The 14,567-nt window shown below is 37.7% G+C and overlaps 1 protein-coding gene across 3 annotated transcripts in view; it reads left to right on the forward strand.

The window, feature by feature from the left end:
- LOC145982073 (uncharacterized) overlaps positions 1-14,567 on the forward strand; it is a 249,948-nt gene that overhangs the window by 201,328 nt on the left and 34,053 nt on the right. For all 3 annotated transcript variants that reach the window (XR_014441018.1, XM_083115665.1, XM_083115666.1), the window contains one exon: positions 13,113-13,199. The gene's annotated coding sequence lies outside the window, so the exon portion shown is untranslated. The remainder of the gene's footprint in view (positions 1-13,112; positions 13,200-14,567) is intronic.

The raw sequence follows: 14,567 nt of genomic DNA on the forward strand, positions 1-14,567 counted from the left end.
GCAAAATTATTTGAGGGGCTCTGTCCCCACATCATTACCATTGGGGGGGGGGGGACGAGCCCGCCCAAGTCCCATGGAGTCAGCGCCTATGTCCGGATATTATTACAGTGAAACCTTGATAACTCGAACTTCAGGGGAAAAAGAAAAAAATCGAGGTGTCAATAGGGTTGCCAGATTTCTAAAATAAAAAAAACTGGACATATAGACATGGATATAGTTAAATTTATTTTTATAACATTTTTAAACATTACAAAATCAGTTGCAGTTTAAATCATTGTTAATGCAGAATTTTTAACATTTTGACAAAATATATTAATATTTGAGTGAACACTTGGCGTCCTTTTAAGATTTGATTGATTGGGTTGGTGTTTTAAGTCCTCTTTACGCACAGTAAGGCTAATCGAGACTGGACCTACAGTTTAAAGTGGGTTCCGAACCACTATCGAATCCGGGACCCCTTGATTACAAGGGCGTCCATTGCGAGGACCTTTGTTTAGAATAATCACTACTATAAGAACACTTTCTTTTTGGCATGACGAAATAAAATAAAACTTTTTACATCACCTAAGCCCTGAATATTATCCACTCCACTCTGATTCCGTTGACCATGAAAAGAAACAAGTGGTAGCTGTATTAGAACCAGAACTGCCTTTGCCAGTCGTGAGTCGCTTCTTATTCGATATATCGACAATCGACAATGAGCAGTTCTACATCAATGTTAATATGAGGATTGAGTGGTAAATGGTAATTGGTATCCAATTAGGTTAGTTACGAATTGTTATTAATTTATTGTTGTATAAAATGATTTTGAAATTTGAATTCGTTTTTTCTTTATCGTCTTATCAAGGTTTTATTGAAGTTATTGAGGTAACCTCTATGAGTGTTATGGACAATTCAAGAGGATTACAAAGAAATCGACTTATCAAGGAATTGGAGATGTTGAGGTTCGAGTATAATAACTTTACTTCCAATTTCTATTCTTGTTGTTTAGAAATGTACACGTTACGTTTTTTAAAAAAGTTCGAAGTGGCCACTTTGCCCGCCTAGGTTGGGTAAAGTGGCCAGACCTTTCCCATTTTACCTGCATAGGTAAATGAACAAATCACATTGATTCAGTGTGTTTATTTAATCAACACAAGCTGAAGTAATACACACCTAAGTATTATGTTTTTTTAAGTATTATCTTAAGTATGAAATCTTTACAAGATAAAGAAAATAGTAATTCGTAATCAATAGTCTATCAATAAAGGATTTGGCGTAGGCCTATTTGCAAAATTCGCTCTCAAACTCATCATCATCTTCGTCACAACCGGCGCACTCTTCATGTGCCCACTTCTTACATTTTAAACATCTAATCCATTCTTCATTGTCTTTCGAGCCTGTCTGTTTCGTGGCCACTTTGCCCGAAATGACGCCATTACAAAAACTGTGCTCTAACGTCTAACCTACATGACTTAGCGTTTTCAAACACACATCATTTAAAAGGGTATTTCACGCTGATCAAACAGCACGAGTGAATATAATTATAACACTTACTATTATTTAGCTATAATCAACAATTTGTACCGCTTAGCTAAAATTAGACTTGCGAAAAAACAATGAAATGACATCGCATCTAGAAAAGTGCAGCCTCCGCTTCAAAGTCACAGACAACACTGACAGCATCCGTGGCGACTGTTTCACCCGGCTCCCGCGTGGCGGCAGCACTATACAGCGAAGAACACTCGCATGACCACTTTACCCGCACTGGTCACTTTACCCTTCCTTCCTCTACTTACTATTCGGATATTCGTCTTACTCTTATTTCCGAAATATCCACATATTCGGATTTCCGAATTATCCGTTGCATCCGAAACGGATATCGGATAATTTGAAATCCTAATATCCGGAATTTGTGTCCATCCCTAGTTTCAACATGTAGTGCATAGTGCAAGCTGGGCAACCCGCTACAGTAGTGAAGGAGCGTTCTCCTAAGCACTTGCGGGCTGCAGAGAGGGCGAGAAGGCTACGTCGATCGCGTTCCTCTCTCTTCACATGACGCGTGAGTAACAACGCAGTGTTGCACTATAATCGTAGCAGAAGAAACAGGAGATGGTTGCAAGAAAAAGAAGATGCAAGTCGTAGTAAAAGACGGTTCAACAATGAATGAAGAGGTCCCATTGTTGGTTAATAATGAAAGATAAATGGAGACAGCGTGCTGTAAATGTAAGCATGGGCGTCCGGACGGGGGGGAAAGGGGGGCCGTGGCCTCCACCTAGAAAATGAAAGTCAACCAAAAATTATATATTTCACACATATAATTTCATTTCAGCCACAATAATACGTGTTCATTATTGCACGAACATGGTAAATTCATATTTAAGCAATGTTTTTTTGAGGGAACAACACTATCATTGGGGGAAATGCGCCTTGTTTGCCCCCCCCCCTGGAAAAAATCCTGCGGACGTCCATGAATGTAAGGAATACATTGCAGAAAGTTGAGATTCTAAATGATAATGAATTTTAATAAGTGCCGCAAATCGTACGAAGAGACGGTCCAACAATGGATGAAGAGGTCCACAGTATATATTACAGTAACCAAATTATAAAGAGTAATTTTTTTGTTTTGCAAATGTAACAGTTTAGCAAAATAGTCGTGGACGCTATTCTTATGGGATGGAAAACATTTCGATTCTGCGCTCCACCCCCCTCCCCCCCAAGTTAGAATGGACATAACATGCCACTATTGTTTGGTTACAATTTCCATAAAATTAAGAAATATATTCATCGTCCTAGTGGATTTCTTAATGATTTTTGTGAGCGATATTCTCCAAAACGAACGGAGGCAAATTCTCACTGTCCACAATCGAAATGCTATTGGCGCGTGATGAACCAACACTAGCATGTGTGCATCTTTCACGATAGATACTTCCGGTCAGTGGCGGCGATTGGGTTCCAAAACCGGGGGGGGCAACGTGCCAAAACTAGGGGGGGCAAATACAGTATATTTCCCTTTGTAGATAAGGTTTAGCATAGTGCGGGGCAGAAGTGGCGAAAAGTGGGGGGCAAGTGCCCCCCAGCCCCCATAATCGACGCCACTGCTTCTGGTAGAATACAGTTGATAAAACGGATGCCTACCAGTCAAGAATGCCAAGAAAGTCATGAAAAAGTCAGGATATCAGTGGTAGGTCAAGAAAGTCAAGAAATTTTGCTTGTGGTCAATAATTTTTGCTATTTTTTACAGTATACTGAATTTACATTGTTGTACCTGTACTGGGATTTGATAAAATTGAATATTTTGAAATCTAAAATTGTATTGAGTTGTGATTAAGATTTGTTCTTTGTTTTTTAAGAATTACAATTTTGTATGCGTTATGTTTTGTAAAAATATTAAATTAAGTGATGTGGCCATTCCCCATTCAGGATGAAGTCTGAAGCATTAATTTTTATATGCATTAATTACTAAAGCAAGTCTAAATCTCTTATTGAACTACAGCTTCAGTTTTCATCTTAAGCAGCCTTGTGGTAGAGGTTTTTCATTGAATAAAAATATGTATTTTCTTAATTTCCAACGATACCTAAGTAGGGGGCGCTTAAATACATGTTAAGAAGAAGGAAAGAAAGGTTTAGAAGAAGGAAAGAAAGGTTTAGAAGAAGGAAAGAAAGGTTAAGGAGAAGGAAAGAAAGGTTAAGGAGAAGGAAAGAAAGGTTAAGGAAAAGGAAAGAAAGGTTAAGGAAAAGGAAAGAAAGGTTAAGGAAAAGGAAAGAAAGGTTAAGGAAAAGGAAAGAAAGGTTAAGGAGAATGAAAGAAAGGTTAAGGAGAATGAAAGAAAGGTTAAGGAAAAGGAAAGAAAGGTTAAGGAGAAGGAAAGAAAGGTTAAGGAGAAGGAAAGAAAGGTTAAAGAGAAGGAAAGAAAGGTTAAAGAGAAGGAAAGAAAGGTTAAGGAAAAGGAAAGAAAGGTTTAGCAGAAGGAAAGAAAAGTCAAGAATTTTAGATTTGTTATTTTGGTAGTCACATTGATAAGAAGTGTGTGTATCAGGTTATAGTGCTGAAAATGCGTAAGAAATGACACTGATTTCAGGCCGTGTATGGTAATGACTAGGCAGCGGAAGTTGATGACCTAAAAAATATAGGTATATGACCTATAGAATGTCCTAAAAAATGGGAAAAATGACGTAAAAAATGCAAAAAATGACCATTAAATTTGTCAGTTTCAGGTTAAAAAATTGAAATGAAAAGAAAATTAAACAAAATGCAATCTTGCTTTAAAAAAAAAGGCACATTCAATTAAAATATGCAACAAGGATTTCCAATAGAAACAACCGAATAATTTTAAAACAATTTAATGAAGAAGTCGTATACACTGAATCAAGAATATTACCAAAATGAAAGAACTGACAAAATATGACGAAACAATACACCGAATATTGCGAAAAATGACTGAAAAATGCCGAAAATCGGAGAAAATGACCTAAAAACTGAAAATTGGCAAAAATGCAAAAAAAAAATGCACTTTAAAATTACCTTTTTTGGGTTCTGGACGAAGTGTAATTTTGTGTGTGTCTTATGGGCAACGTGTCCGAGATGTCAGAAAAAAGATGACATTTCATCAACTTCCGCTCCCTAGTAATCACACGTGCTTCAGCGCAGACAGCCTAGTCACACATTGACAGTACAACAAAGCTTGTTCACGATGTGACTGAAAACTGCCAGACTCATATCGCTGGAAATAGTACCATTCAGAGTACAGACCAGTTAAGATAACGGTTTGGTGACGAATTATTAATAACTGACACCCGTTACATCACACGATTTGACACGACTCAATGAGTTATTTGGGAAAACGTCAGAACATTCAAGAACTTCTCTCCAGGACAGTCTTTCAATTCAATATTCATTCGTTCCACTCCTGTGACTTCAAGGAACTGGTCTCTAGCGTTGGGTGGGAACTAAATCTCCCAAGATCTCAAATGCTGTTCGTATCCTTGCGAATATATAGTTTAAGGATGTACAAGAGTCAAATGTTAAGTCCAATTTATACATAGAACGGCTACTGGATGTACAGTAAAGTGCAGGCCGAACCACTATGTGCCTCCACCGGGTATCGAACTTTATTCCCCTTGATTAAGAGGCAACGATGTTACCACGTCATCGCGACAGACCTTTAGTGTCCAAAAAGGTTGGTAAATTTCTTATCTCCGGAAAACGGATTTCTTCAAATTTGCAGGAGAAATTACTTACCGAATGCAGTTTCTTTATAGTTGGGGAAGTTCGCGGAAGTGTTTTCTCGCATCGTTCATTGAATTTTGCCGGTAAGTCATCTATTTTTCGATATAAATGTGTGACCGATGCACGAAAGCTCTTGCATCCATTTACTTCCAGGTGGATGTAGCCTGTGTGAGATGACGTAATCCCGGACAGTGTTTCCAAACACGTGTTTTTGTAACTGAAGAAGGTACGTTTCCGCAAATGGTGTGTGGGGCTACGCATATTTTTTCTAAATCTATTTTTAACTATTGTAACCTACCTAACCTAACCTTACTGGAAATGGTTCGTGGGGCTATGCGTCATTGTTTTGTGGGGCTACGTAGATATTTTTTGGTGCAGTGGGTTGGAAACACTGCATGCCGAGTACGGTAGTGAAACTGTGACCGCCATTTTGCGTGTTACCGAAGGCAAAAAGAAACGAAGAAAACTTACTCGATATGTCGCAAATAGAGCTTATTTCCATGAAATAAGCGAAATGCCACCTTCAGCAATGTTTCTCAATGCAGAATACGTAAGTACGAATATTCAAATTAAATGAACTAGCAAATTTCAGCCGTTTTCCGGAGATAAGAAATTTACCAAAACGTTTATAGTGATAACTAGGACTAGGATTTTTGACCTAAAAAACACCAAAATATGCAAAATAAAATGACCTAAAATCTTACAAAATATGAACTATAATTTGAAAAATATGCTTTTATAACTAGACTGTTTCAAAGATCAATATCTAATATATGCTGAAATATTTCACATACGAACTGATGAGTTGAAATGCACAATGAATACTTTCCCTAAATTTTCAATTAAAAATGAAAAAGATTTTGCTGCAGTAAAAAAAAATCGAGTGAACATGGTAGTAAGAACGAATCCGCTTGGAAAATGACTGTATATTTCTTGAAAAAGCAAACATATGCTGAATATGACCGAAAATCCATCAAAATATGCTGTGTCACGTAGAAATGGCCAAATATGCCAAAATATGCCCTTAAAAAGCACCTTAATTCAATTAGTTTCTTCACAATATGAATTTCTATATATTTAGGGAACACACCACCCTTACCAAAAAAAAATATGCTAAGTCATAAAAATCACCATTGGTTAGTGCTTCATTTAACTGTGCTTATTCTAAATCTAGGTTTCGTTTCATCCATTTTCTGTGTTTTACTTCGCATTTCTTCCACTTTTGGCTAATCGCGACGATGAAGATGAGTGACGAAATTGATGAAAAAGCACTCACGAATGACTACCATGTCCAAGCCGGGATTCAAAACCGGGAAATCTAAAATCTACTTTGAAATAATATTTCTAACGCAATGCGATGGTGCCGAGTTCGTGAATTTCGCGTAACACATGAATTATCAATTACCACAATTTCATCTTCATCGCTGCGATGAATGCAACGTAAAATCTCCAAAATACAATACAATGAAAATTCAGCACACTATTATAAACTTTTAAGGAAACTATTGTTGACTGTTGTTAATTTCTACAATGCTACACTCCGAATTCCTGAGCAAACGATTATACCTACAACAAATAATGTTCGTCACGGGACTCACAAAGAAAAGTTGAATAACATATACTAATTACTACAATGATGAAAGTGGCATTGTCGCAGTAAATTATCCTAGAATTACATTGTGCGTCGTGTAATTAATTTTTTTTATGTTTTCATTGTAAACAACCCTTTCAGCATTTCTCAGACTCGCGTTCACACACGCATGTAAATACGCACACACGCAACGAAGTCACACTGTAGTGAGTTTCTTTTACATTTCTGAATATTCAAGCGGGAGCTTGGAGTTGAATTACTTGAATAAAAGTCACCAATAGTCCAGAGTCTGTCTCAAATTATCTAGGCCGGCCCCCGTGGCTAAGTGGTTAGCACATCGCGCTACGACGCCAGGGGTCCCGGGTTCGAATCCTGGCCTGAACATGTGTCCATTCATCAATTTCACCATATCATCACTCATCCCCATTGTTAAGTGTGCATAATATCTGAATCGATATTCAAGTGTTTGTAAAGTTATTGATTTAGGGTTTTGTATGTTCAGCCATCTCAGAAATTGTTACTGTAAGTTTAGTATTAAATCATTATTTTGTATCCTCGTTTTTATCTTTATATTATGAAGTACCTACGTGTGCGAACCAATTAACCTCTGCGTGTGAATACAGGATTAAATTTTGACATTCCGTACCAAGATGACTTACTTATTGTTAGCAAGGGTTTAGAACTTACAGGAACCATTTCTAATATGGCTGAACACACAAAACCCTAAATCAATAACTTTACAAACAATTGAATATCGATTCAGATATTATGCACACTTAACACCCAACTTCGCAAATTAGCCCAAAGTGGCACAAAAAGCGAAGTAAAATAAAGTAAATGAATCAATCAAATGGTGTAGGTATCTTTAATACAACAATGATAACTTTACAAAGTTAGTTGGATGGGAAACAAGCGTGGATTTGAAAATAAACTGGTGAGGACGACCTCCGTGGCAGTGGTTATTACAGCGCGTTACGACGTGAGGCGTCCTGGGTTCGAATCCTGGCCTAGGAATGGGTGTTCTTTGTGAGTGTTCCTTGATCAGTTTTATATCATCACTCACCCTAACGCGAAGTACAGTATAACCTCGTTAATCCGGACTAATGCGATACGTTGGCCGGTTTAACGAAAGTGCGGATTAACTTAAATAACCTTGAAAAACAGTAGAAAGTGCATTAACACTCCGTTTATAGCAACAAAACACGTTTATTATGGTGTATTCAAAGGGCATAGGCTCTAAATACACCAAGACAGTACAGTACAAAGTCTGCGGGAAACAGAATTTCATCAGTGGTTGACTGCCTTTTCTTTGTGAAGTTCTCTTGTTGACTTCTAGCCACATTTAAAACCTTGCATTTAGCTTTTTTCTTTCCTGTCTGGATTAAGCGAAGTCCGGCTTAACAAGATTTTACTGTAAAATAAACCAAACCAATGGATCAAAAATGACCTGGAACATGTTTGTAAGATTTGATTTGGTTTGTGAAGTCGTTTCTGCTCCGGTACCCTTTTCTACACCCTCGATTTTCCGCACTCTTCGAATGTTTTCGTTACAAAAATTAGTTCTTAATAAGAAACGATGTTTCTTAATAGCGCGGAAAGTAATTTTTTTAGATCTACGTGCTAGGAAACTTACGTTTTTTAATATTTCCATTCCTTATGTAACGTCAAAACGGTTTTGCAGCGATTTCATCATGGCGCATCTTGGATTCATGTCACAGGCGCACGTCTGATTTTCTTCTTTTTCTTCTTATGATTGACTTGTGCAATGGGAACATTTGCGATTGCGATATGTTATTTGTGTGATATATTGGCGGATTGGACATTTCAGACATTGGATTTCATTTATGGGACTTCAGTAATTGGAAATAATTATTTCTTCATAATGGTGGAAAAAAAATTGAAATTTCGAGGGTGTAGAATAGGGTACTCGACCCTGCTTCATTTTGTCGAAAGTCTTTTTATAGTTATTTTTTTACATTATGTACCATGAAGCGAATTTGCGGTTGCATCTGTATATAGATGATTTCTTTTTGGATGCACTTCCCTTCAAGGTCGCTGCAGGGAAGGGGTTTTCTTTGTGAAAAGTTGAAAAGATATACACACTGGATTTTCTACATTATGAAGCTTTGTCCACTGTGCAATTGTGATATTTTTATTTTTGATTGTGCAGTATAGCCATTCACGGCCAATCGATTCTTTTGTTTTACCATTTCATTTCGGCGTTAAAAAAATATATGTTCACTCGATTTGGCACTGTGCATTTTTCAATGAGATGTTCCTGTTATGAGAAATAATATAAACTTTCTTACATTACTTATCATAGATTCTTTCCTGTATCCACATTCATGTTGTAAACACACAGTATTGCCAGGTCGAACTTTGGTTTTTAACGTGGATATAGATGCTAATTTCCACTAGGATAAAACTTTCTTTATTTCACATTACTTATCATAGATTCTTTCCTGTATCCACATTCATGTTGTAAACACACAGTATTGCCAGGTCGAATTTTGGTTTTTAACGTGGATATAGAAGCTAATTTCCACTAGGATAAAACTTTCTTTATTTCACATTACTTATCATAGATTCTTTCCTGTATCCACATTCATGTTGTAAACACACAGTATTGCCAGGTCGAACTTTGGTTTTTAACGTGGATATAGATGCTAATTTCCACTAGGATTAAACTTGCTTTATTTTGTGTTTTCATCCGTAATTATGATTTTTCATTTTATTTTTGGATATTGAAGTTTCTATTTTTTAATAGCTGTAAATTATTTTCGTTATTTTAAATTGTTTTTCTTCAATTTGTTTGGGAAATATATTGGTTTTGGTTATTTTATTGTTCAAGTTGTCTTGAACCAACATACTTTCATTCCTTAAAACAACACAGAATGTATAGTAAAAAAGTAATTAACATAGCGGTGGACAATTTGCCTACTATTATCTTTGCCGTTGACTGTACCCCTGACAGACACTTACAATGGCCGAGTACAGGAGATAGTGTTGATTCAGGTCTGTACTGTGTCCCATTAAAAAGCAGTTTGATTCAGTAGAATGTTCCCTCGTTCCTATACCCTTGATTCAAGTGTGTGCTGTTCCCGATTAAAAACAATTTAAATGAGTGCAATATTCGTCTCTGCTCTGCTGTTCGAAAACAATTCAGTTAAAAATACTATAATCTTTTGTTCTTAAGCCTCAAGTAGCCGTTTTTCACATTCATTAAACACAACAAGTAATAATTACAACTTTGTAGAAATACAACGTTCGTGGGAAGGATATACATTCGTCATTTTAACCTGAAAGAAACGAGCAGTTCTACATACAAACCGGAAATTGCCATAAATTTTATGGATGTACGGTACTTGAGATTTTTCTTGTGTTTTACTCTGCCCAGTAAAAACAAATTTCTCGTCTTTGTCATTTGCCGCTTCGTCTTGGGCTGCTAATACCAAATTTATAATGATGACCACGCGTTTATCTTCTTTATGGCTCATGTTCTCCACAGTTAACACGCATTCTCATTTAATGATATCATTAACACAAGATTTCTCTCATCCCACGATCAGAGTTCACACTTTTCCACGCATGCGCAATTGATGTGTGCGTACTTGAAGCCCCATACCAACAGCTACTTCCTGTACGGGATGAATACAATGTGTGAGCACATTTAAACATTTCTTCCTAAATAGCCCATTATCCTCCACCATTTTGGTATAAATTGCTCGTAAAGCTATGAACAGAATTTATATTTTCCTCCACGATGTATATTCGGTGAGGGCTTGCTCTGAATTGAAGCCAGGCATGCGATAAAGCTCCCACCGAAGGTGTTTGTGGGGCGTTGGAAAATCCTAAACAGCGATTCAGGTGGTGAAGTTATGTCAGAGCACACATTTTCACTGTAGGAGCAACGTATTTCCTGTGCAAATTTATGGGCGGAAGGTTTTTTTCATCTTGCATTGCCGTAACATGTTCAACACTTTTTTCACACTTGGGTGAAAGTTTCCAAAACGCACCTTCCTTGAAAATCCTCACGACTTCCTGCATATTCATCTACCATAGCTAGAGACCTCGATTTTATGTTGTGTGACTTTGCACACACAACTAATTTTTCGGAATTTCAATCATTTATTATTTTATTTAAATGGTAGGATTTGAAAACGTAAACTGGTTTCTTTATTTAAAACTCATTTTTTGGATTTAACGCGATATTTACTTCATTATTATGTCGGAATAATAACCAATTGAACTTTATTTCTGTAATAACTAAAAATAATAACTGCTTTTTTGTAACGTGAACAATTTTCAAGCGGGTGGTGGGGGCAACGCCTGTCCTTATAAGTGACCACGTATAGTGGGATCCATGAGTATTACCGTGCAAATCGTCCATCACCATGTTCGAGCATTTTATTTGATCCAATAAGAGCTTCGATAATTAAAAGAAAACTCAAAACAAGCTGTTGACAACTTCTGCACCAACATACATAAAAATCCATTGCTTAAAAACACATAGGATGTAAGAGAAAAATCAATGAAAATAGTCATGGACAATTTGCACGGTAATACTCATGGATCCCACTGTACATCTCTTTTTCTTGAGGTGTATAAGCACTAATTCAGACTGAAGTACAAGATGAGTCAAAAGTCCATTAACGCCCTTTATAAAATGTGAAGGAGTTGTGCTGGGTACAATTGGTCATGGTAGAAACTTGATAGGACAAGGAGGAACCACAGTTGTGTGTGTTGAGCCGAGGTCCGCCATATTGTTAGTCGTAATATTGAATTCAACATGGAAGGGGATGGTGTGATATGTTAAATCAGGCTAGAAGGTTTTTCAACGTATATTTTACCACGAAAAAGACGCACACAAGCAATAGCTTTATGCTCAAATACAGCAAACTTTTGCAAGTCTATATGCAAAATCTACATAAAAAACAATAATAAATCGAGGTTTCATTTGACACTCTGTAATATTACCAGGTGTATAAGCTTAAATCTGCTGTTTGCTCATAGATGGCGTTAGTGAGAGTATGAAGCTACCATGGGCACGCCATACCTGGTGTTTGTATGAGTTGGACATCTGCCAACATCAATCATGCACATCGTCAGCACGTGCAGGCAACAACAGACAGTGTTCCTGTGGTAAGGATGTCTAGTTTTGTGCCAGAAAAAGAGCATATGCGGGAAGCTCTGCTTTTCTGCTTCCATTTGAAGAAATCTGTTGCCGAATCGCATCGAATGCTTGTGGAGGCCTATGGTGGCTGTGCTGTGCCGGAAACAACGTGCAGGGATTGGTTTCGTCGGTTCAAAGGCGGCAATTTTGACCTGAGCGACAAGAAGCGTGAAAATCGGCCCAGGAAGGTTGAGGACCATCAATTCCAGGCTCTTTTGGATGAGGACGATACCCAAACGCAATAGATGCTTGCCGAGCAATTGGGTGTTACTCAAGCAGCCATTTTCATGCGTCGGCAGCTGGAGAGACGCCAAAACACATGCGAAATCTTGCTTGCCAGACAAAAAAGAAAGTCTTTCCTGCATCGGATTGTGACTGCCGATGAAAAGTGGATATATTTCGAGAATCCTAAACGCAAGAAATAGTGGGTTGATCCCGGCCAACCATCAACATCTTCCTCGAGACCAAATCGCTTCTGCCGGAAGACGATGCTGTGTGTTTGGTGGGATCTACAGGGTATCGTCTACTTTGAGCTGTTGAAACCTGGTGAAACTGTCACTGCCCACCGCTACCACCAACAACTGATCAAATTGCACCGTGCTCTTGTGTGACAAAAGGCCGGATAATCAACAAAGACATGACAAGCTGATTTTCCTCCACGACAACGCCCCATCGCACACGTCAAGACTGGTTCAAAACTACTTGGAGACACGCAACTGGGAGGTGCTACCCCATCCCGCCTATTCACCAGACCTGACCCCTTCCTACTACCATCTGTTTTCGTCGATGACCACGCCCTCGCTGAGCAGCGCTTCGATTCGTATGCAGAAAATGGCTTGATGAGTGGTTTGCCTCGAAAGAGAAGGACTTTTTTGGCGTGGTATCCTCAAATTGCCCGAGAGGTGGGCAAAATGTGTAGCTCGCAAGGGCAAGTGCTTTGAATAAATTTTTTGTTCATTTCTATGAACAAACCATGTGTTTTTCTGACTACAAAACAGCAGATTTAAGCTTATACATCTGGTAAATTGTGTAAAAATGTTTTGAATAAATGTGTATTTTACTTAACGATATTTCATTACATTAATTTTCCAGTTTCAAGAATGAGACTAATTTATATTTACTTCTTTTTTTTCTTTCAGAAACCGCCGCTGGGATCTTCTCTTGAGCCTGTGAACCCCATGGGCAGTGACCAGCGTGGGGGCTGGAAATGCAGCCAACAATGAATGGTGAGTGTTGTATCTATTCAGTAGACTTTCCCTCCAGTTTTGAATCCTCGTATCACTTCTAATTCATCTATCCATCTTGACTTACCTCTTTATACCAATGGATTTCCCGTTGTACATTTGGTGTCCTATTCTTTCTTCAGGAATTCTTTCAATGTGATCCAGCCAACTCAGTCTTTGAGCTTTGACATATAAGTTGAAGTCCTGATTCGAACGCCACTTTACTTCAAAGAAAGTTCTGAAAGATAAGTTTCCCTCTGACAACCATGTGTCACGTCTACGTGGAGCCAAGTAGATCCTCCCCTTAAACCTTTCCCACCAATAGCGTCCGTTTTTAGGAACTGACAGTACTTGTCAAGTCCACGTGGAGTAAATTAGATGTTGCCAACTCAGTTTCTTTAGTGATTTCATAACGTGAGGTTGTGTTATTGCGTTGTGCTATATATTTTTTTACACACACTGTGGAGACCTTGGGAGTGTAACGATGTCACATTTCGTATTGTATGTCCAGGGGCATGGATGTTTGTGAGTGTCTATTCATCAATTTCATCACTCATTCCCATCTTCGCAAATTAGCCAAAAGTGGGACAAAAAGCGAAGTAAAATATATCAAATCAATCAATCATTGTGTTGTATGTCTAAGCACTGCAGGTAAAATAGACAACGCAATTCTCAGAGAAACAGGTGCTGGATCGAAACCAGTTTCACGTCCGGTCGGCTTCCTCTCGAGCTACGTCAAAGATACCGAACTGACGTTTGAATCAGGACTTCAACTATGCTTATCTTCTTATATTTTATTAATGTATCGAACTCTTCATTTGTTTTACTCGCCATATGCCATTAAACTGCCACATTGTGCCATGTATTTTCCTTAATATCTTTGTTTCAAATATGATCAGTTTTCGTATATCTTCTTTGAGTCATGTACAGGTCTTACAGGATTGATACAAATTTAATTTTGTTTTCCTGCAAACTAATTTACAGTATATTATAGAGGGTAAGCCCTCAATTCCCTAAGCACAAGTTACTTTGGAATTCTCTCCGTTATAGTATAGTGAAGATCAAGACACAGTTAGTTTAGTTAGGTTTAGTAAGTAAGTGACACACTTGTTAATCAGTCTTAGTCATAAATGAACATGTCATACATTGAGCGAGTGCATTTTATGTTCTACCAACATATTATCTTAACTATTGCGTCACATTATATACGAATATGGAAGTCTTTCTTTAATCTCTTTTACAATTGAATTGCTTCCATTTACTATTAACCCAGATATTTCATGATTGATTGTTTATTTTACTTTGCTTTTCTGCCACTTTTGGCTAATCGTGACGAAGATGTAGAGTGATGATGTGATGAAATGAATGAAG

Source organism: Lepisma saccharinum, chromosome 30 (genome assembly GCF_977018435.1).
Source record: "Lepisma saccharinum chromosome 30, izLepSacc3.1, whole genome shotgun sequence".
Lineage (NCBI taxonomy): Eukaryota > Metazoa > Arthropoda > Insecta > Zygentoma > Lepismatidae > Lepisma > Lepisma saccharinum.